At 40.1% G+C, this 22,598-nt stretch overlaps 1 long non-coding RNA gene across 3 annotated transcripts; it reads left to right on the top strand.

Annotated features, from left to right (window-relative positions):
• The first annotated feature begins 1,751 nt into the window (after positions 1-1,751).
• LOC140707792 (uncharacterized) lies at positions 1,752-19,888 on the top strand. Of its 3 annotated transcripts, none has more exons than XR_013536854.1 (4): positions 1,752-1,835; positions 5,844-7,529; positions 15,011-15,095; positions 15,767-19,888. It is a non-coding gene; the product is annotated as an uncharacterized LOC140707792 (long non-coding RNA). The 3 variants fall into 3 exon arrangements; XR_013536853.1 differs by lacking the exon at positions 1,752-1,835 and adding an exon at positions 2,828-4,043; XR_013536852.1 differs by lacking the exon at positions 1,752-1,835 and having other exon boundaries at positions 4,082-7,529.
• Positions 19,889-22,598: the final 2,710 nt, after the last annotated feature.

Here is a 22,598-nt window from a genome sequence, read left to right as displayed (position 1 = left end):
CATGTGTAATGCAGTCTGGGGCTTTTTAACACAGCTTTCTCCTAGAAAGTGAAGTGTGAATTTGTTGTTCTTGTTTTCCTAAAATACATCTAAATGAATCCCAAGAGTTTTCTGGGAGGATCTGGCATTTTTCTTTAGAGGTGGATACAGGGTGGGTGTGTATTTGTTCTGCTACATTTGTCCTCAGACCAAGTTGACTAAATACTGGCCCCAAAATAGTGACCAGAGGCTGCCAGTGTTATCCCTTCAGCATGCAACTCCCAGAATCCCTTAGTCACTTGAACAACAAGCAATCTCTATTGGCTTACCTGTAGACTTGTACTTTGGACGTTTTGTGTGCAAAGCATCTGCTCCACCACCAAGGTGTAGCTTTTCTCCTGAAAGCCATTCTCTTTCTTTGTTGTTTCAACACCTGGCAGTGGGCTACCTGTCTTTTGTCTGTTTTATTTAAACATACGGTATCACCTTAAGACTTGAGGCTAGAAGGCAAAGTATCATTCTCCAAATAAATACATACATAAGTAGATCGCAGGTCAATGCGAACTTCTGGCAGCCTACTAGGAGGATTTCTGAAGTACATGGGATATTGAAGGAACAGTTTTATTAGTGCTGCCCCACCAATAAATGGAAATTCACTGGCTGGTGGAACTGGTAAAACATAGTTTCCATAGTCAGATGGGGTTTGGATCCAGGACCCCTGCATCGTAGTCCAATTCTCTATCCACTATTTCAGATAAATATAGATTTATTTATAGATTGAAATATAGATCTACACAAATAATTTACAATGAATATCATTTTTGGATGGATGACATGGAATACATACTTTAAAAAAGTCATTCTCTACAAATTCTACACAACTGCTCAATGACATTAAAAGTATTCATCGATATATTTTAAACTGTATCTTTATATTTAAAGATATACCCCATCTGGACCTCTGTATCTATACAAATAGACACAATGCCTATCCAGAAAATCCAATTTTTCTTCCACGGTCCCTGTTCCCTGTGGCCTTAACATCATCCTATATTTAATAGAGCATCTACTCCATTATGAAAGTCGGAAATGAATAATGTAAACAGTTACCATCTTGAAAACTTTTGTTTAAATAAAACCTGAACTGCAAGGGCAAGGACCATCGAGCTACATATCTGTTACAGAGGGACAGGCATTTGAGCACAGCATTGTGCTTCACCACAAACAGCTGTAATGAATCTGCACAATGGCAGGAGGCTTCCAGCTGTAATGAAAGGCCCTCCATCATGGCTGCAAACCCACAGAACTAACTCAATTCCCTTTTCTTTGCAGGCTAGCAAAGCAGCAGCGGGGTTACTGGGCCAAATGAAGTGATATTTTTCCCAAAGAACAATAAAGGCAAATGATTCAGAAAAAGAATATCACCCTGGTTATGGAAATTACGCTGTATATAGGTCAGTTAGTTATTTTGAAATATATATATATATATATATATATATATATATATATATATCTTGATTTGCTCTGCAGGAAAAAAATTAAATAGATTATTGACCGCACAATCCCATATGTATGTACTTCGAAGCCCCATTAAATTTTGTGGAACTTCCTCTCAGCAAACTGCACTTAGCATTATAGTCATATTTCCCTAAACCACATTTTCCCCCTCTTTTCCTCCCCTTTTTAGCTGCGGATCTACACATCTCAGTTTCATTCTCCAGCAGAAGAGCCAGCAGTATTGTCCTTTACCTCTTTGGGTGGTAAATTGTTCCACTCAGTCCACAGAAGACAAAGGATGCCAAAGGACACAATAGGTTGACTGTGGTAGACTTTTTCCACACCATGCCCACAGAGAGGTAAGAATAGCCATGGCCTTTAACAGATTACTCTTGGTATTGTAGCTAGCAGATATAGCCTATGTCAAACAGTCCAGTTGGTGACTTAATCTGTGGTATTAGACCCATTGGTTTTCTGAGATTTCTAACTGAATTCAGCCTTATGATGGGGTACTTTCCATCAAATGTGTTGGCCACCTGTGCATGCTACAGGAGAAATTGAATACATACTGAAATTTATCCCCCTGCCTTAAAAAAAACAACCACCACCAATTTATGAATTGTTTGTCAGACACCACACATCTCTGGGGAGAAAATGAGTTTGATGTAACAGAGATAAATTTCATGGTATTCTTTCAGCAGAACATCACAGAGAAATAATACCACAAGAATATATAATGCATAAAACATGAAAAAGAGAAGGAATAAACATGTCTTAAAACACACTTAATCAGGCCATCCAGTTACTTAAACCAGTAATTACTGTGGATTCTAAAACGTCTCCCTCAGAGAGCAAAAGAGAAAGGGAAAGATTAAAAAACAACAACATCAACAACATCTGAAGTGAATGGAACCATGGAGATTGGAGAAATTAAAGAGCAGTTTAAGGGAACCTGAGGGCATCTACCCATTTCTTCATCATGCTTTTGTTGCTTTGAAGGTGCTCTGGTTGGTTTGCATGGGAGTTAACTTGCTTCCCACCTATCAGGAAATTTGTAAGGTAGATTGTATTAAGAGACAGATTTCCCAGTGGCCCATCATGGTTGATGGGATGGAAGATATAGAAATCAGCAGCGGGCAGAGCTGGGCAAAAGTCCTCATCCTCACAGAGAGAGATGCACTCATACAACCACATTTAGGGACATAGGAGGGCAACAATTCTCTGGTAAAGAAATAAGCAGAAGTGAGATAGCTGAGGGATAACCTGAACCTGAGGGGAAGCACCATCCCATTTGCTCTAATAGAAGGTAGGTTTTCCCCAGTAGGATATGTATTTCAGCTGTGTGCAGACAATAAACGGGATTTTCCTCTATACACCATGCCCATATTCCCTGTGTCATCTCCATCTTTTCTGTGCCTCCACACTTCAATAATGCTAATTGTCTGTAACCTGTCGCACCACCAGTTTTTACCTTGGATGGATATTTTTCCATTACTTTGCCTGGTTATAGGTATTCATGGTTATTGGTATCTGTCCAAGACAGATCCACTTGAAAGCTGCCAGTGTTAGGATACAGCAGCATAGTGCCACAGAGGCAACATCTCCTCACAGCAGAAACACATACAATTAAGGCTGCAATTAGAACTGGTATCTGAGATGTTTAACCTACCGTAGATCCTTGAGGAGATTTTTCTGGTAACATGACTGACCTAACGTCACAATAATACATTTAAAATTATTTTTCTGGCTGCATGGTGGAGCATTTTGCAAGACAGTGAACTGCCATGATAATATAGCAATATCCTATCTATCTTTGTTCTCTGTTGCATCTGTGTGTGACTGGAATGTGAAGTCCTTAGATGAGAAGGAGGATACTCTGCTAGTTCAATGAAGCAATAGTGGTGGGGAGGAGGGAAAGATAAACAAAAGGAAGAGGGACACCATTCTCATATTTATAGTCAGTAGCAAAAGCATTCTCCTGCTGTAAGGGAGAAGATCTATTACCTGGAAAGAATAGGAGATCAAACTATAATGGCACTGGAAATAAAAATGAATGAAATTGGAATCAGAGGAAAAAGATTCAGCTTGTACTGTTTCCTTATTATTAATATCACAAGACAAGTCTATGACCACAACCCAACATTGCAAGACTGAAAGAAGGATGTTAACCAGAACAGCTCATTGTAGTTTAGTTGCCATTTTTGTACCAAAATGGAAAACCATCACATATTTTGGAGAAATAGCATGGAATTCATTGTGATAGGGTTTCCATTGTTTAGATCACCAATCCCAAGCAGTGTTTACCATTCTCAAATGACACTGTGAGGCATGATACAACATCTGGCATCTATGCACATAAATTAGCCTTTGTGAATTTTATGGTTTTTCGGTGATTCATTTCCTCTTTTTCAGCAATGGCCACCCAAGATTCCAACCAGCCTTGATCCATTGTTGAATTTCTGGGGTTTGGTTGTTATAGTTTGCTTCATTGCGCTTGTTCAGAAGTCTCCTGCAGAGAGATGCTACAGTAATATCGTTGTGCTGTCTTATTTTCTCATGCATACATAGTAAGTCCTATTGTTATTGTGGCACACAGTGTAGTACAGTGGATAAAGCAATGGACTAGGACTCCAGAGACCTGGGTTTGATTGCCCAGCTCTGCCATGGAAATTCACTGGCTGGTGGAACTGGTAAAACTACCCCTTAAATACCTCACTTATCTTGAAAAGCCTATTAGGATCATTATAAGTCAGTTGACGGCACAAAAAATTATTATTGTAGTGTTGCAATGAAACTCACGGCACTATGGGTAGATCCCCAGGTTTGTTGTGGAGGAGTTTCCTTTGGGCAGAACCACAAACACATTTCCAAATTCCAATTATCTCTGGAATTTCATGACATTGTTATTCTTAAAATGAAATCTTGTTCTCCATTATTCAGTCCATTGATCTTATCATGTGTAATTGGATGTAGTCACCCCCTTAGATGTAAACACACAGAAACAGGACAAGAATACAAATAACACATGTAAAGATGACAAGACAGCCTTTTTCACTCGGGTTCCCTCTATATCTGTTGAACTATGAGATCATTAAGACCAGAATGTGATGTGGAACAGTTGTTTTTTGGACTACATTTCCCAGAAGCCACCAGCCAGCATATTCAGCAAAGCAGGAAACCTGCAAAATTTCAGGAAAATGTTGGAAAGACAAGGAAGTTAAAATGAATGGAAAACAGTTTTAAAATTTGCTTTGTTTCTAGCTCCACTGACACCAAAAATCAGAGGAAGTACCATAGGAATTAGTAGAAGATGAAAGCAGAACATATAATAGAGAGGCATAAGGACCTGAATGAACCTCATGCAGTTTCCCAGTAAGCATCCACAGTCCCAAGATCAACAGACTCCACCAAAAGTCTTTTAACATGTCTGCTTTCTGGGGAAAGAACTAGCATAGAGCATCATGCAACCGATCAATTCTGTGAAATATTACTTCCTTTTCCAAAGCACTGCAGTTGGAGAGCCATGGTAAAATCGTTCACTGTAATTGGAAGCTACAGTTGCCAATAATAATAATAATATATATAACCACCCCTTCTCTCCCTCTCACATCTTCTTTACTCTGTTGCTATCCTTGGGTGAAGAGCTTGGACAGAGATTATCATGGGAAGGTGCAAAGGCAGGAAATTAATCATATTGCAGCAGAAATAATGAAGAATATTTAGTTTGTTAAGGACTAACAACTTTCATTTGACCGAAGCTCTCATGGACTGCAGTTCACTTCTGTCTGTTTCTCTGTATCCTTCTAAATCCAAATTCCAGGTGAATCTTCAGCTTTGGATTCAGTCCACTTTGCAGGAGTACCACTTCCAATTCCAATTCCACTTCCCCACAGTCTGTTTGAATTAGCTCAATCCACTTCAAGATTTGAAATTAATCCCAAACCGAAGCATGCTGCCCAGAATCCTCTTGCTTAAACACACCAGCTTAAATCAAACAAAGTAAACCGCAGCTGCAAACCATTACTAGTTAATAAGTCAAGGCTCCTACTCCTTGCTGTACACTAGTTGTGTAACTAGTACACAATGAGGAGCACAAACCTCAGCTTCTTAACTTGTGACAATTCAGTCCTACACTTTGCACTATTTGACTTACACTGGCATGTGTATGTAATAGGATTCTGGCCATTATAGGTAGACAAATATAATACCTATGCAATATTTATTCCCTGCTGAATTCCACAATATCCTGCATTGGACTGGTCAGTCATAAACCACTTAAAGAAATAAGAGTTCAGCTTAATTCTGCTGAGGTTGTATAGATTCTACAGATTAACTGAGGGCAGTCTATTCTCCGTAATTTCTTTCAGAGCCAAAAAAAACCAAGCCACATTTTTTCCAGATACAGTGCCTGAGAGTTATGAGAAGAGATAACTTGAATGTCTGGAAGAGAAGAATAATTTTTTTTAAAAAAACAACACCTAAAAATGGTAATTCTAATTAACTGGGGATGGTTTGAATCCATAGATAATTCATTAGGATGTATTATCTGAAGCGTCATAACAGATGTTTTGTTCCATGTGTTGAGTGATACTAAAAGATTTTTCCACTGTCCCAGAGCTACAACCCATAATTTCTATGTAAATAATTTCCCAGCAGCAAGAAGGGAAATTAATTGCAAAAAGTGCATGTAACAAGCCTGATCTCTGGTGACAGCCATCCCCTTTCACATTTGAAATGCTGCGGAAATCTTTGAAGAGGTTAACAGAATACGGATGAGTTGGCTCACCCACAACTTCAGAGCCAGTGTACCTGGATAGTTTCATAGGGTCTATTGTGTTGGAAATAGTGAGGATCACACTGACGGCATCAGTGTGGCATGCAGTCTTAAGAATGCATGCAGCCAACAGCAAATGAAACCAAAGAAAATATACTGAACTCCTCTCCACAATTTAAATCACCATTTCTTGCCAAGTTGTGAGTAAGATGGGCATTGTCTTTGCTCTAGGGAAGGGTTCTGTTGTTGCTCTCCACAGCTCACTCATGTCAACAATCAAGAAATACAAGGAAGGACCTCAGTCCATTAGCACTTAATTTAAGGTTAACCACTCCAATTTCTCTGAGGTCATCCCAGCATTTTGCTTGCCTGACAAAAGCAGATGGAGTGTGCAGAAACTTTGTTCTGCATAACCTCCTCTATTGACACAGACTCCAAAAGAAAGGTCCACTCCTAGCTCCAGGTGAAACGTCAACCTTGATGTTCCTCTGCCCTGTCTCATATTTGGAAAAAACAGTTGACTAAAAGTACTAAGGCAGAGGGAACTTTGGCAAGTGAGAGCTTAGCATTTTGCTACACCAGACCCAGAAATGACTGGAAATAGAAATAAAGTAAAATAGAGGGGAAAAAACTCAGAAGTGCTCAAATAGCTACTTACAGATTATTTTTATGTTTGTTTGGGGGGATCTTGGAAGCTTATCCCAACTTCCTTGTCACAAAACCCACCTTGGAAAAATTCATTTTTAAGGGGAGAATTGTCCTCAGAGCACAGGACACACTGGATTGACCTGAGAGGTTGCAAAAATGTCCTAGGGGATGGAGTACTGCAAGCCCTGGACTATGGCAAGAGTGTAGAATGGTGCTCAGAACAACCACAATAGGGAGAATGATAGAGAAATTAAAATGGTCATTGTTTGTTACTTAACAACTTTGAAAAAATTAAAGGAGAACTCAAGTGGTAGGGGATAGCTCCAGATTGCTGGGAGTCTTGCAACAGCCAATGAATTCCACATAGTAACGCCAGGCTTTATCTGAAAGGTCAAAGTTCAACCCTCCTCTCTGCTACAATGAGAAGAGAGGAAGATGAGTGTTGTCATTGCCCCTCTTGAAACTTGTGCTCTGGATGTCGTTTATTTGGACGGGCAAATCCTGTTTTGCTGTCTCCTATTTTTTCTAACTCTCACGTTTTTTCCATCAAGTTTCTGAAGAACTCTGCAAATGTTGCAAAGTTCTTATCATAAATGAATGGCATGAAATCCCTAACTATCTGCAGGAACAGGTACAGCTATTCTCCATATGGAGTCAGTTATTTTATACCTATCTGATAAGTAGGTGTTAAAGATGAGAGATATGAACCCTATTTTAGCACAACTCCATTCAGTCATGCCTTAAACATTGAAATCCAGTACCAAGCTGCAACTAGAATAGGCTTGTTGAATCACAGAATAATGAAGTTGGAAGGGGCCTACATGTTCATCAAGTCCAACCTCCTGCTCAATGCAGGAATACAAATAAAGGATATCTGCCAGGTGGTTGTTAAAATTTTTCTTGAATGCCTCCAGTGTTGGAGCACTCACCACCACTTGAGGTAATTGATTCTATTGCCATACTGCTTTTTTTCCCTGATATTCAACCAAAATCTGGCTTCCTGTAGACGGAGCCCATTGTTGCATCTCCTGCACTCTGAGATGGTCAAGAAGAGATCCTACTCCTCTTCTGTATGACAGGCTTTCAAGTATTTGAAAAGTGCCATTATACCTCCACTCAGTCTTCTTTTCCCAAAGCTAAACATGCCCTGTTCTTTCAGTCTTTCCTCAGAAGGCTTGGTTTCCAGCCTCCTGGTTATCCTTGTTACCCTCCTCTAAACTCATTCCAATTTGTACGCATCCTTCTTGAAGTACGGTGTCCAAAACTAGACACAGAACTCAATATGAGGTCTAGCCAGTCACCCTAAGCAATGGGACTTAAGGAAGAGTTGATTAATCAAATCCTTCCTGATTCAATGGGCCAACTCTAGTTGCAACATACAACTGGATTTCAGACAAAGTGTATAGAGTTTGCTATCCCACTTCCTCCACCCTTCCTCCAGCTTTTTAATTATGGAAGTGCAACTATCTGAAGAGGTGGAGGTTGCTGAACCCAGGCAGTACAAAGTGGCAGTACAAAGAGCAACCTCCTGCATCTTTGGTCATGTTTCTGTATTTAAACAGATGATGAATGATGGGGAGCTTGCGTGATATGTTACACTTCCTACATTGCAAAGCATGACTGATTAGGGCTGATGGCAAATACTTTTAAAATACAGAAATTTTAAGTCAGACTTATAGGAGCTAAACACTCCAGCACTTCTATCAGGATAATCAGATCTGTCTGTTCGTGTTTCCTGACATTCTGTGAAAATATCTGACCTAACCAATGTATCTGTCTTTAAGGCCCTACAATAGTCTAGGTTAGGGTATAGAAAGGTTTTCAACTGTTTCTCAGTAAGATTGTGTGTAAGTAACATAGCAATGGGAGATAGTTTCATTTCCGTGTATTTATTTATTTATTTATTTATTTATTTATTTATTTATTTATTTATTTATTTATTTATTTTATTTATATCCCGCCTATCTGGTCGTGTGAGGACCACTCTAGGCGGCTAAGAGAAGGATTTACCAACTTTGCACACATAGGATGAAAAGAACTTGGGTTTTGAAAACTCTGAATACAAAAGAAACCCAAAACAGATGGACCACTCTAATTAGGGACAAGTCCTTCAAATCTGGTTTTAAATCCCATCTGTTCAATCATGTTAGTGTGGAACTAGGAACTGCTTTTAACAAATTCTGTTTCCAGAGAAAGAACTTTGTTATTCTGCTTCAGCGGTAATAATTCCAAAAACAAAACAACCACAATATGTATTGTGGTGGCACCTTTAAGACTAACAAATTTATTTCATCCGCCCAGAGTAGACACATTCTAGATGGGCGGTATATAACTTAAATAAATAAATAAATGAGTTTCAAGATTTCATTGTAAATCCACTTCTCTTTTTCTTCCTGAGAAGGTCCTTTATCTTTTGACATATAAAGAACTTTCCTTCCAAAAATCACAAAACTTTCTTGTTTGGATGTGGAAAAGCATGGGGCAAAATCCAATACTGTATTAGTCTTGCTGAACAGATCATTTGAAACAAATAGAGCTGATGAGTCACAACAATCTTTTAATACTTTTAACACTGAATTTTGACTATGAAGGGTTTTTTTAAAGAAAGCAGAACACATAGGTTTTCCTACCCTTAATTTCTCACCCTCAAAATAGAAGAGAGAAAGGTTTGCAGTGCGTTTGTGTGTGTGTGTGTGTGTGTGTGTTATGTGTGTGTTATTATTAAGCAATGCCATACAAAACCAGAAAGGTTGGTTCCAAAAATATCTATCTCACCAATAGTGAAGCTGGGAATATTTGCACAAGCACACACGTCTCTTTATATTTCAGTGTTGGTCACCTGGGGGTGGCCAGCTGCCAAGAAATTTCTGAGGAATCCCCTGTGAGGATAAAGGTGAACTTTCTCCATTTCTGCAGAACCTTTCAACCCTTGAGGTTAAGCATATGGTTGCAGCTGCAGTCAAACAAGGTCTGCTGAAGAGGGGATCGGCCTTGTGCTGAAGGAGATTTTTATTTCATTTCAGTGTGTTTTGTAAAGCTCTTAATATCAGTGTCCATCAAAAGGTGTAGGGTGGAGGACAGGATCCTTTAAATCATAGCATTTTAGACCTGAAAATGGACCTGAAGATAATTGGGTCTGCATAGCTCTAAACTGAAAAGAAATTAACCCACATTAACTTGATTTATAATATGTCACACAAGTAGGTAGGAGGGAAGGAGGTGCACGGAGCCAGATGTTTACTCTCAAATGTTCAGAGCTCAAGGATATGGAGACACAGAGAAAGAAGCACTCATCCAACCCTTCCCACCTACTCCAGGAAGAAACATTTATAGAGAAGGCCTGAAACACAATGGCAAAGTGCATGCTTTCCATGCAAAAAGATCTACATCCTTGGCATCTTCAAACAGGGCCTAGAAAGAGGCCTTCTGAAACCCTGGAGAGCCTCTATTAGTCAAGAAAGAGTAGGGTTAGGCAACACACTACATTGCAATTAAAATAAATTACTTCTGAAAGGAAATAAGGGGGCAATCTCACCATGTTTTGAAGGGCCCTCCACACATATGGAGATTCCCATCCTATCCCCCAACTATTTTAGTGGGTTTTTTTAATGTATTGCTAGTAGGTACAAGGGGGAGTTTTCAATATAACAACATATACTTGGTTTTGTAAAGAAACTTCATTGGATGTGGTGATTGCAGCAGCAGGTCTCTAAAGTCCAGGGATAGCCCAGAGACATCTGGAGTTTACTCACTCTTGATTTGGCCAGACTAGCTACATGGACCAGTGGCTTGGTTCAACAGGAAGCAACTTCTTATTTCAGAAAGAATACCTCAGTATCTCCATCTAGAGTGGCGTGCCATTTGGTCATAAAATACTGTTGTGAAAATTCCTATGCAGTTCCTCTCACACACAAGCTTCGTCAAGTCCTCTCCAGCAACAGTAGCCTACAGGTTATATGGAATCATTCAAATATTTCCAACTGGTCCCATTGTACTTTCTTCCTTATGCCTTCATGCATTTTTCTTGCATGCTGGAAACAAACAAATAAATTTGGTTAGTTAGTTCATGTCATTTATACCCAAATCTATACGTACATAAGTAGCTTCCAATGGCTCGGTGTGGCAATGGGACAATTCCCCATAGTTTTGATACAGTACCGAAAGATACATGTAGAGCTGGAAAGAAGAAAACAAATGTTTTGTCTGGATTCAGAGATCCAAATTGGGCAACAAAATTTAAGAAACATACATGAAATGTTGCTGGTAGTGTCCATGAGCAACAGGTACCAAAGACTGTCAAATGTTCCCAGTCTTGGGCCTCTAGACATTCTTGGACTGCAACTTCCAGAAACCTTCACTGCAAGCTGTGCTGGCAAAGGTTTCTGGGAACTGCAGTCCAAGAATGTCTGGGGACCCAAGGTTGGGAACCACTGTCCTATGAGATAGCCATTAAATGAGGAGATGGACTGTATGGGTCTGGAGTTGTTCTGTCTTTAGGAAGACTGACCCAATGCAAAGCCTTAACAAGCTGAGGCACATGTCCCAGGTCTTTTTAATAAAGAGTCTGACTAGAGAATAAGTAAACCAGGTGTGGAAGATCTGAAGTCCAAGAACAATCCAAATATCAAGCTAGGCCAGGAGTCACTTCAAAGAAGCAGGAAAGTCCAGGAAATTAATCAAAGCAGTCCAAAAAAAGGCATACACAGCCAGAGATCAACAACAGTTCAGAATATGCAAAGGGCATGATCAGGAACCAGAAAAGACATTTCCTTTATCAAACTACCCAAGCTGAGATTTATATAGCTGGGCAGCTGGAAATTCACCCAGAGCTCAACTGCAGGCATTTGGCTAGCTGACAGGCTAGCTCAGCTGTAGGATTTGGTCTGCTGGTCTCCTTGAAAGGAAGAGCTTTCTTGAAAGAAGACTCTCCTCTCCTAGGGAACTGTCTGGGGCATGTGGGGTTCCCTGCTGAAGACTTCCTCTATGGGCTTCTATCCACAGAAGAAGTCTTTATGGATGTGAAGCATTCACACAAACTAGGAAGGAGTCCACATGCCTTTGCCTCTGATGTGGCCCAGAGGAAGCCTTCATCTGAGACTGCAGGCTCTTGGCCCCCTGAGGTTTCACTATTGGACCCAGAAATGCCATCATCTGGAAATTCAGCCTCATGTATCTACAAGTGTTCGGGGTCTGCAGGACCTATTCCTTTCTCACCCTTGCCAGGTTCAGAGCGCTCTCTTGCTTGTCCTCACTGAAAGATCCATCCAGCACCATCTGGACAGTAATTTGAGTAACAAATATTTGAAAGCAAGGGTATGGAAGCTGTGGCCTTCCAGATAGTTGTCTGGAACGTAGTGTGACTCAGAGATAATGGGCTGAATAGACTCAGCCATACTAAGGGCCAGAACACATGTTCAGGGGAATTCACTCATTCTGCGTTTACATTGTCTTCTCTCCAGCAATGTGACCCCTTTTTGTTTTGTGTTATTCCAGAATCAGACATGCAATGGAATCTATTATTATTATTCATTTTCTGTACTGATAATCTACAGACTGCCTATACTTGTCTTTTTACCATCCCCCCCCCCCCGATTTCATCGCTTTGGCCACTTGGATCACTCATTCTAGAAACAGATTTCTGTGTATTTCTACCTTAAGATAAACCAGCAGAAACCATGATGAACATCACTCCACTTGATTTCAGCTTGTTTAAGTATCATAAAGTATCTCTTTTGGGGGGCTGACTCTGCCTGCCAAGGATGGGTTCCGCAGCTTGGGGATCCATCTGGACCTGGTGCTCACTATGGAATCTCAGGTGGTGTCCGTGGTCCATTCCGCCTTTTTTCACCTTAGGCGGATAGCCCAGCTGCGGTCCTACCTTGATGTTGGGGCGCTCACTACCTTGGTGCATGCGCTCGTAATCTCAAGATTAGATCACTGTAATGCGCTCTACGTGGGGCTGCCTTTGAGGCTGCTGCGGAAACTACAGGTGGTGCAGAATGCGGCAGCCAGACTACTTAGCGGAGTGAAAAAAGACCAACATATCTCACCCACTCTGGCTGCATTGCATTGGCTGCCCATCCGGTTCCGCATCGACTTCAAAGTGCTGATGCTTACGTACAAAACCCTAAACGGTTTAGGGCCTCGATACTTGGCGGAACGCCTATTCCCACCAAGATCTACCCGTGTCACTCATGTTAGCCGCCTAGAGTGGTTTTAACCGACCAGATAGGCGTGATATTAAATAAATAAATAAATAAATAAATAAATAAATAAATAAATAAATAAATAAATAAATAAATAAATAAATAAATAAATAAATAAATAAATAAATAAATAAATAGATAAATAGATAAATAGATAAATAAATAAATAAAACCATAGAATAAGTGAGTTGGAAGGGGCCTATAAGGCCATCAAGTCCAACCCCTTGCTCAATGCACGAATTGAAATCAAAGCAAATCTGACAGTTGGTTGTCTAATTTTTTCTTGAATGCCTCCAGCATTGGAATGCCCATCACCTCCCGAGGTAATTGATTCCTGTAACATGGCTGAGCCACTCTGAGGTCACCTCCTACTCAGGCCACTCAGAATGCCCACCACGCCACTAAACACTCTTGCTGCCACCAATCTTTCCTTTAAATAAAAAGGACAAGGATTTCTTTCAAAAATAAAACTTGGTTTGTTGATTACAAAAATAAAATAGGTAAATCATTGGAAGATAATCAAGGTGTAAATCACTTTCTGGTTTAAATCAAGCACATAGACTTTCCCTCACTGACACTCAGGCACGCAGGCCTCTAACAAACTTTCCAGATCTCACTCTCTCACTCTATCAATCTGCCTCACACACTCTTCCACCCCCCTTTTTATCCCAGCTCCTCCCCTTCATTTCCAACCTCCGTCACACCATTGGCTGATGATTCACTGCCCAGCTGTGACGGACAGGTGAGGTCATGGCTACCCGTTACAATTCCACTTCCAGATATTCAGCCTAAACCTGACTTCCTGTAGTTTGAGCCCATTATTACATGTCCTGCCCTCTGAGATGACTGAGAACAGATCCTGCCCCACCTCTTTATGACTACCTTTCAAGTATTTGAAAAGTGCTATCGTATCTCTCCTCAGTCTTCTTTTCTCAAAGCTAAACATGCCCAGTATGATTACATCCAGGCCAATAGAAGGGAAATATGCTGTTATGGAGTATTAGTTCTTATCTACTAAGTGGTATGCCAAATTTCTATCCCAACTTTCATGTAAGCCTGGATCTTCCTCTCTTCTTGACTAAATGTAGCTTTCTAAGGCAATTGTTCTGTGTGGGATGATGTGGAAGAGGGGTGGACACGAAAGGAAAATACTGAAGAATCTGAGGTTTCATTGAAGATTCTATTACCTACTTTAGAGGCAATGTGATTTTTCAATGTACAGTCCAAAGCTTAAAGTGAAAAGCAGATTTTATCATCAAGACTGCCAAAAATGGCTCCAAGTGAATACCTGAATGAATGAGAAGGATGACAATCGGATAGAACCCAGTGGAGAAACTTCCACAATGGGAAGTATTTGGACAAAAGCCCAGTATAATCCCTACACTGACATTCCTTTAATACTTCTGGACTACAGGACATATCTACACATGCTCCATAGAGAACTTAAGTACTGGGCACCTACACTTTAGGGCAGAAGAAGCTTAAAAAGATATATTAGTTCTAGTCTCCATGCAGTGGAACTTTGGTGGAGATGGGTATTTTGGAGGAGGTGGAGATTGCCATTCCCAAAATGTTCCAGACAGCATGGACAACAGAAAAAAGAAATAGCCTCGGATTTGAATGAAGCAGTCTGCTATGTTGGTTGTTCAGATGACTACTTGGTCTATGGCTTTATTTTGCACTCTGTTCAATCCTCTTTTCTGTCATTATTGAGCAAGGACACTGTTCTGTTTGAATGGCCTTTGGGTAAATAGAAGAAAAGTTATTTGAATGAACTAAACCTTATGTTTGGTGTTTTGGTCATCTTACTTACACCCACTGACGGAAAAGTGAGCATAACATTCTGTTTCATGAGAGATGCTTCTTTAACCATAAATAATCGACACAAGCCTTTTCTTTTTTTCAGTTGTTAAAAATTTACAGAACACAATGATTAGTACACAACTCTTTTTGGCTGAAAAACCAAGAAGTATCCTCAACTGTATTAAAAGGTATTACTTTACTTTCATCCTGTATTATGATTCAGCTAAGGTTTGTTAGAGGATGTTAAATAATTCATCCTCATTTAACTCTATTGCTTCTTGGCAGAAGCTTGAGTAATTTCCATTTTTGAGCTTCAGATCCTAAAATCTGGGAGTTGTGGTCTGAAAAGCTAACTGTTCCGTGCCCTGGACTAAAAAAAAAAAACCTTCAGAATTAATTGTCTTTGCATGAAATTATTGGCCTAATTACTTACCACATTTCTACAGATTAAAACATAGTTGAATACTGAGGAATGCCACAGCTTGGAAATAATTATAACTGTGATAATTCTGAATCCAACCCATGTCACAATCTGTAGAATCAGAAGATGTTCTTCCTTCTTCATTTCCTCCCATGTCTTCATGTCCATCTCTTCTTCATCATTCTTCTTACTGTCTCTTTCCCATCCTCTCTTTCTCCTCCTCCTTCAAGAGGGGCCAATCTCGGTCCAGAAATGGCAGTGAAAATTATGCCATAACCAGTTTTTTTCGTAACCAGTTTTCTTCTCTCAGAATTGTGTTCCTCCACCCCAGGATGGAAAAATAATCCTTGTTCAGAGAGAGAAAAAGCATTTAGAACCCAGAATCATCTGGAATCAAGAAGAGATGGATGATGAAATTAATTATTCTTCTTTGTCCAGATTCTGAAGAGATCAGAACCATATTCCTGGTTCACTTCTGGAGGCAGGTCAGAGCAGAACTTTTATTTGTGAGGTACTACGTATGAGGAAAGAGGATTACACAACTGCTGGGTACCATAACCATCTCTGTCTCTTCTACTGGTTGGCAATGCTTTGGGAAATGGAAGGCGTTTCTAGAAAGAGTTAACAACAAAAGAACATTTTAAGTTGTGTTCACAAACTGTTGTTAAAAGACAGCTTAATGATTTGGGTATTTGACTGAGGCTGGGAGTTCGATTCCCCACTGTGCCTCCTTGACAGGGGCTGAACTTGACAATTCATAGGGACCTTTCCAGCTCTGAAGTTATAAGATTATTAATATGTTCTAAAATTATTAATTACTTGACCTTGGAACATTATTGGGGATTTGTTCCTGTCACTCTTTACGTTGTTTGAAAAGTAATTTCTTGCCATTACTTGTTGCATTTCTGAAGAAGTAATGGCTACTTACAATGTTGAGCAAGCAATTACTTATTGTGCTGCTTGTTACTTTCTCTTTCTGTTTTTTGGTTTTAGAAAATGCTTGGTATTGATTAGCATGGCATAAAATTTGAACAATTTCAGTCAAAATGCCTCTGAAAATGACTTACAATGTTTATTAAAAAGAAGCTTTTGAAAGTGACTGGAAATTATTATTTGCTACGCCTGTTTGTTATGTTACTTTTGAAATGTAATTTCACTACACTCTAATAAGCAAAAAACTAGTTCCAGATAATGTGTTATTTGCTAGACCCCATTTCCCCCCCATGATCTGGCATTCCCACTAGCCCCAGCATTGCTAACCCCAGATTTCTTCTTAAAATGAAATGCACACAAAACTGCATAGATGGGCTTTGCTGAAATCAACCAACTGCAACAGAAATATTATTGGAGGGGTATTGATTTGCACACAACTGAATGTCTCCCCACTGCTCTTGAGCCAACCCTAGAGTCTGGACTTCACAAAATCTATTCAATGCCTTGACGCGTAGGGCACTGGCTATTCTCTGTGTAACAGTCTGAAAGGGTTAAAACTTTCACCTCTGTCATAACTTCATAGGACATTTGGCGGTGGTAGGTTTTTAAAAAAATCCCTTAATAAAAAGAAAAAGACCTACACTTTCTAACAAAATATAAATGTTGAACCTTCGACTGCTCTGATTCCATCAAGGCTATTGGGCATTTGGGCTGAGCCATTAAGAAAAGCTGGACTCCTCTGCAAACCCAAATGGAAAAATGTATGACATCCTTAATGATTATTGCAGAAAGCATGATTTTATCCAGAGCGGAAGCCACACTCTACGAGGCACTTCCAGTTCTTTAATCTGGTGTCATATTGGGTACATTCATGGCTGCCAAAAGAAAGGCACAATACCATATTATCCAGCTTCAGTAAAGACATTAAGTGGCAATTTAAATCCTCTCAGCAGAGATGATTTGTGATTTTGCAGAAATGTATATGTAAAGGAAATGGAATAGCTTAACAGCAGCTGTTTGAACTGCTTTGTCTTCTTCATTTGGCAAGGCTAAGGTAACAACATAAGAAATTACTGTTGCTTCTGATACATTTCTTGCTGTGAATGAAGTGTTAAGGGTAGTTGCAATCTTCATTTTAGGAAAACCTGCACTGTAGCTCCCAGATACCAAAACATCTAGTCAGAGAGTCCCATACAGCTAGAAATTAGAGCCAAAACATTTCTGATGAACATTGAGCAGGAGATGTTATCCATGTGTTGCTTTGGGGAGACCCAGCTGTCATACATCTTCCTGGTGGTACTTCAGTATTTTGAAATAGAATTTCATGTCCAGCTTGTTTTAGGGCATGTTCAGCTACTGCTGATTTTTCAGGTTGTTTTAATCTGCAGTCTCTCATATTCTTTGATTCTGGTGTGAATGCTGTCTTTTGTGGTTCCAATATATACCTGACCACAATTGCATGGTATCTGGTATACTCCGGCAGTGGTGAGTACTGAAGTACTGGACAACACCAGCAATCTGTATGTTAGACTGCACAGGGAAGCCATTGAAATCCATAAACATAAACAGAACTTCAACAGGAAAGAAGAAGGCCTAAAACTAAACATGGCCGGCCGGCCCATTCTGAAAAATACAACCTGCAAAAGGTCAACAAACTCTACCCAGCCACAAGGGCCAGGGATCATTGCACCAAAAAGACCAGCTAACAACACCCATCAATCACAATGACAGATAATCTCTCCCTCCCTTATCACAACAAAAACATGCTGATCACCCTATCTCCTGAAAAAAGACAAAAAAAAAAGACAAAAGCTGTTTCCCACAGCTATAAATACTCAACTATGCAACAAACACCAACAGAGCACGGAGAGGGTTCCTACTCCAGTCCTCTGAAGATGCCGGCCACAGAGACTGGCGAAACATCAGGAAGAACAACCTTCAGAACACAGCCAAACAGCCCAAAAAACCCACAACCATTAGATCCTGGCTGTGAAAGCCTTTGCGAATACGTTTTCTCTAACAGTTTTTTTCTATAACACAACAAGAACAAAAAAAGGTAAGCTACGCCCATGTTACTCCTTAGAATACTCACTGCCACAACAGCATCTTTGATATGCATAGTTTAGGTGCTACTTGAAATTTTGTGGGACAGGATACACTGATCCCTGCATGGAATCCATACGTTCCACCCACTGAAATACCCAGAAGGTGAATCACCCACATGTTAGCCAAATCACACACCTTGCTTTCAAAAACATTAACAAAGTGGCCATTATAAAAAGTGATCAAATAAGGAAGTGAGTTTAGGACATTCCTCTCCATGAAAAAGTGCAACTAGACAATGAGAAGAAATGGGTGCTGCCAGAGGATGAATGAGAAATCAAAAAGTGCCTTATCCCATTCCACTACCACTTGACTCTCTCTTCCCCCTTAGGATATGTAGGTCGCAATGTCACTGCACTGGTGGAAGACACAGCTGGAACAAATCATCCTACTTCAAACAAGCAAAACTTTCAGGTTGTAGAACTGGTAACTCTACACTCCCCTGACTTGATAGTCCTTGAGTCTTCTCCTCTGGCTTCAGTAGTTTGACCCTTCCAAAGTACCTGTGTGAAGTAAACAAACCCCCATTTTTTTCTTCTTCAAAGGCTGAATTTCTTCCATATGTCCATCCCTCACTCTTTTGCATATCATTCCCTTCACTGACTCTTTCCCTTTCCTGTGGATATCTTACCTGGTAGGTTTTCTTTTTCTTAACTTCTCTGCTTTTTGGAATAGCTCCCCATCAGTTTTACAGTCCTTGGTCTGCACAGTTTGGCCTTTTTGTAGTACCTGTATGAAGTAAACAAACCACAGCTCTCTCTTCTTTCAGAACCTGAATTGTTAAGATTTTATTGCTGGCAGCTTTGTTTTTTAAGAAACTGTAATACTGTGAATATTCTGTGGCATCACACAAGCTCAGCTAGTTGGTGTCAGAGGCTCCCTTGCTAGGAATCAATAAAAGTGTTGCACCAATGCACTGAGGTAAAATTCATTGTAATGCTATGGCAAATTTGAGCATGCCATTTTAAATGTCAGTAGGGAACAGGTTTTAGCATCAAGCTTCTAGATGCTGATTAGACACAGCAAGAGAGCTTTTGTGATCAGGAAAGATTTTAAAACATTGTGAAAACTACCATGATGGTGCTCTTTTATGTTTGATGAAGTCCTGCAGCATAACATGGAAATATTTATACACTGGGGAATTAGGCAATGCCCTCTTTATTCCTTTCTCCCCTTGTCCTTTTGAATTCATAATTGTTTTTGAACTCCTGACACAGTTAATTAGACACACATAAAAATACAAGAAAGAATTCTTGCTGGCATTTGGCAATCTGTATATTGTGTGTACATGGATCATGTTTTGTTAACAACTGACAAAGCCCTGTTCTCAATTTTCTCTCTTCTTTCATGCAATAATAGTTTTGCTTTAAGCCTCCAGATATGTGGTAAATTGGATAATGTCTTTGAAGCTCTTGACCCTTAAATAGCTGTTCTTGTAAAAATGGCCAACATGCACATACGTGGTTGCTATGTTAGCTTCACTAGTGTGGATCCAAACTGAATTGAACTGTGCAGGTCCTGAAATATAAACTATGAGTTTATCTTGACTCTATCTATCTGTCAGAATGTCTGTCCCTTCTTCGAATTGCAGCCACAAGAAACAAAATAAGCTGAGAGCAAAATGGGAGAAAAGGCAGTGGGGTTGCCCTCTCAGCTGAGTGTGCTGTAGTTAAAGATGGACTCGCTGCCCAATGAATTTGAATTTTAAAAAAACTCAAATTATTTCTGTTTTTCTGTAAAGAAATCTGCAAATTTTAATAATTTTTTAAAAAACTAAATTAAATCAAAAGTTTCTCCCCTGTTGGCTTTAGGGAGATATAGCTATTCCTAGCACAGTAAACACTGCCTTGTACCAATCTCTCACATAAGTGTTATGGTTAGATGTGCGCTGAGGAGAAAAAGAGGTGACAACCTCATTTCCTCACTTACGTACATGAACATGTACAGACCACATCCCAGGTTTTCAAAAATTAAGCACTTGAAGCTCAAGCTGGTTGACATGAATGCATAAATGTGTTAGAGTTGATTTCCTCCACATTATTTTCTGTTCTTTTCCCTTTCCTTTCTCATAAATCTCAGGATCTTTCTATCCTGAATATTAATACACTTTAGTAAATTCTGAACTGAAACAAAATTCTTGCTTGTCTTTAGTTGTGATATGATACAATATGGGAAGGGAATAAAGGTAGTGGACTACAAAATTAGCATATTTCCATGGTGGGCTCCAAATCTGAGAATTGATCGTATAAGAGCAGCAAAAATATCCACCTCCCTGGGGAAGGGAAGTTGGAAATAGTCTGCAATTTCTAAATTCCTTGGACTAGAGTTCTCAGTAGTGATGGCAGGCTACTGGTTAAAGAGCTGACATATGGATATACTTGTTATGTCCATTCTGCAAGGCAAGGAGTGCAATGCCTTGGACCCATGTTGAAAGTCATATATTCTAGAAACAGTTCCAACCACCTCCAGTCCTTGCCTGTCATATCTCTGTGATATCACAAAGATCTGCTCTCTCGTTTTAGGGCTGGCCTGAAATCACAAACATCCTGCTGAGTTGGCAACCCTATCTGTTGGATCCCAGCCATTTACAATTGATAGGTGTGTGAGATGGAAGGCGAGAGAAAGAAGCCTCTCACTGGAGTGCCGTCCCTTCCACCAACTACAGAAAGAAAGATACAGACCTCACCCACTCCATCCCCTGTTAGAAAAGAACAGAGGGGTACTGATACCCCGGATTTGGAAGTTAAAATTGACGTTAACGGTAGCCATTCAAACTGAGGAACATTTGGTGGGAACGGGTAGGAAAAAGAGGGTGGAGATTGAGGCATGGATGGCAGAGATAAAAAGGGATGAGAAAGGGTTGCCTCCAGGTTGGGAGTGGATCTGGGCACGAGATCCTTGGATTGTAGATTAGGAATGACTCCTGGTGCCCAGAGAAGAGGCGGACTACCGCTGGAGGTGAGAGATTCCCCCATGACCATCTTACTGGGGTGAAACCGAGGCTTGTAAGTGGCAGAGGTGGCTAAGAGAGGAAAAAGAAAAGGTAGAAAGGGAAAAACAAGATAGATTGAGATGGACAGTGGAGGAGGTGAGGAGGAGGGATGCTCAAGGAGACCCTGGATCTTCTTCACCGACATCTGGGATGCTGAGTGGGTCAGAACCAGTGAGGATGAGACCATTCCCTTACTGGAAGGAGGGGACACCAAGATATTAAAGGATGATCCCCTCCACGGATGGCCAGGTCCCTGGAATCCAGAGGAAACGAACCCGTTCCTGAGTTATGTAAAGATGCCCTTGCCAGACCCGTTGGCGGCAGGAGAAGTGTTATGGGACAATTTTATAGACAAAGATTTCTTGTTAAATACTCCAATAAACCATTCCCTTGTTTCAAAGTTACCCAAGTCTAAGGATGTTTTTGTGGAGACCCAGGTTCAAAAACCAGAACCCTCACAAGTGGCTTTAAGGACATGATATCTCATCATTGTTATTACTGTTTCAACTTATATCACCCTAAAGTGCTTAGGGGATTCTCCAGGTGATTTACAACACAATTAAGCAAGAAACAATGAGTACTGTAAAGAAGAGATTTCAGCCAGTGTCTACCAAGCCATTTGCATTGGGATTTATTTACTTGCTTGTATTTCAGACGCGGTTTTGCACAGAAACGGTAAAAAAAATGTAATGCTTCTCTGCTTATGATCCATCCCCAGCTGGTAACTTTCCGGCCAGTTTGCAACTCATTATATCCAGTCCACAGTAGGTTCCTATGACTCAATGTATCTCTTTGAACTCCCTGAATGCAAAAATTATTTTGCTTTTTGTAACGTTGGCTAGAAGTTCTTAAGAGAAGAGAAAAGCCAACTCTGCCGTATTTTGGAATGGTCTAAGAACTCAGATGGGAAGCAAGACAGATAACTTTGCTTACCCTTTGTTTTTCAATTTTTGGTTGCCAGACTCAGCTACATTTGTTGAAATATCTGTGGTTAATTATTTCTTTTAACTAGCTGCCCATACCTGCAAAAGGTTAACACTGAGTCTTCTGATATACTGTCCAGAAGATATAATCGGCTCCAGAATGAAATCTGCAGGAGCGTGAAAGACTCTGCATGCACAATAGATTTTCTCTGTGATGTTTCTTGTCTAGTAGAAATGGAACTGCAGCCTTCATCTAGATATTTTAGACTACAACTCCCATCAGCCCTGCCAATGAACTTGCTCAGTAGAATTCTGCTTA

Source organism: Pogona vitticeps, chromosome 5 (genome assembly GCF_051106095.1).
Source record: "Pogona vitticeps strain Pit_001003342236 chromosome 5, PviZW2.1, whole genome shotgun sequence".
Taxonomy (NCBI): domain Eukaryota; kingdom Metazoa; phylum Chordata; class Lepidosauria; order Squamata; family Agamidae; genus Pogona; species Pogona vitticeps.
The sequence above is the reverse complement of the archived record's forward strand: the minus strand, read 5'-3'. Positions and strand labels throughout refer to the sequence as shown.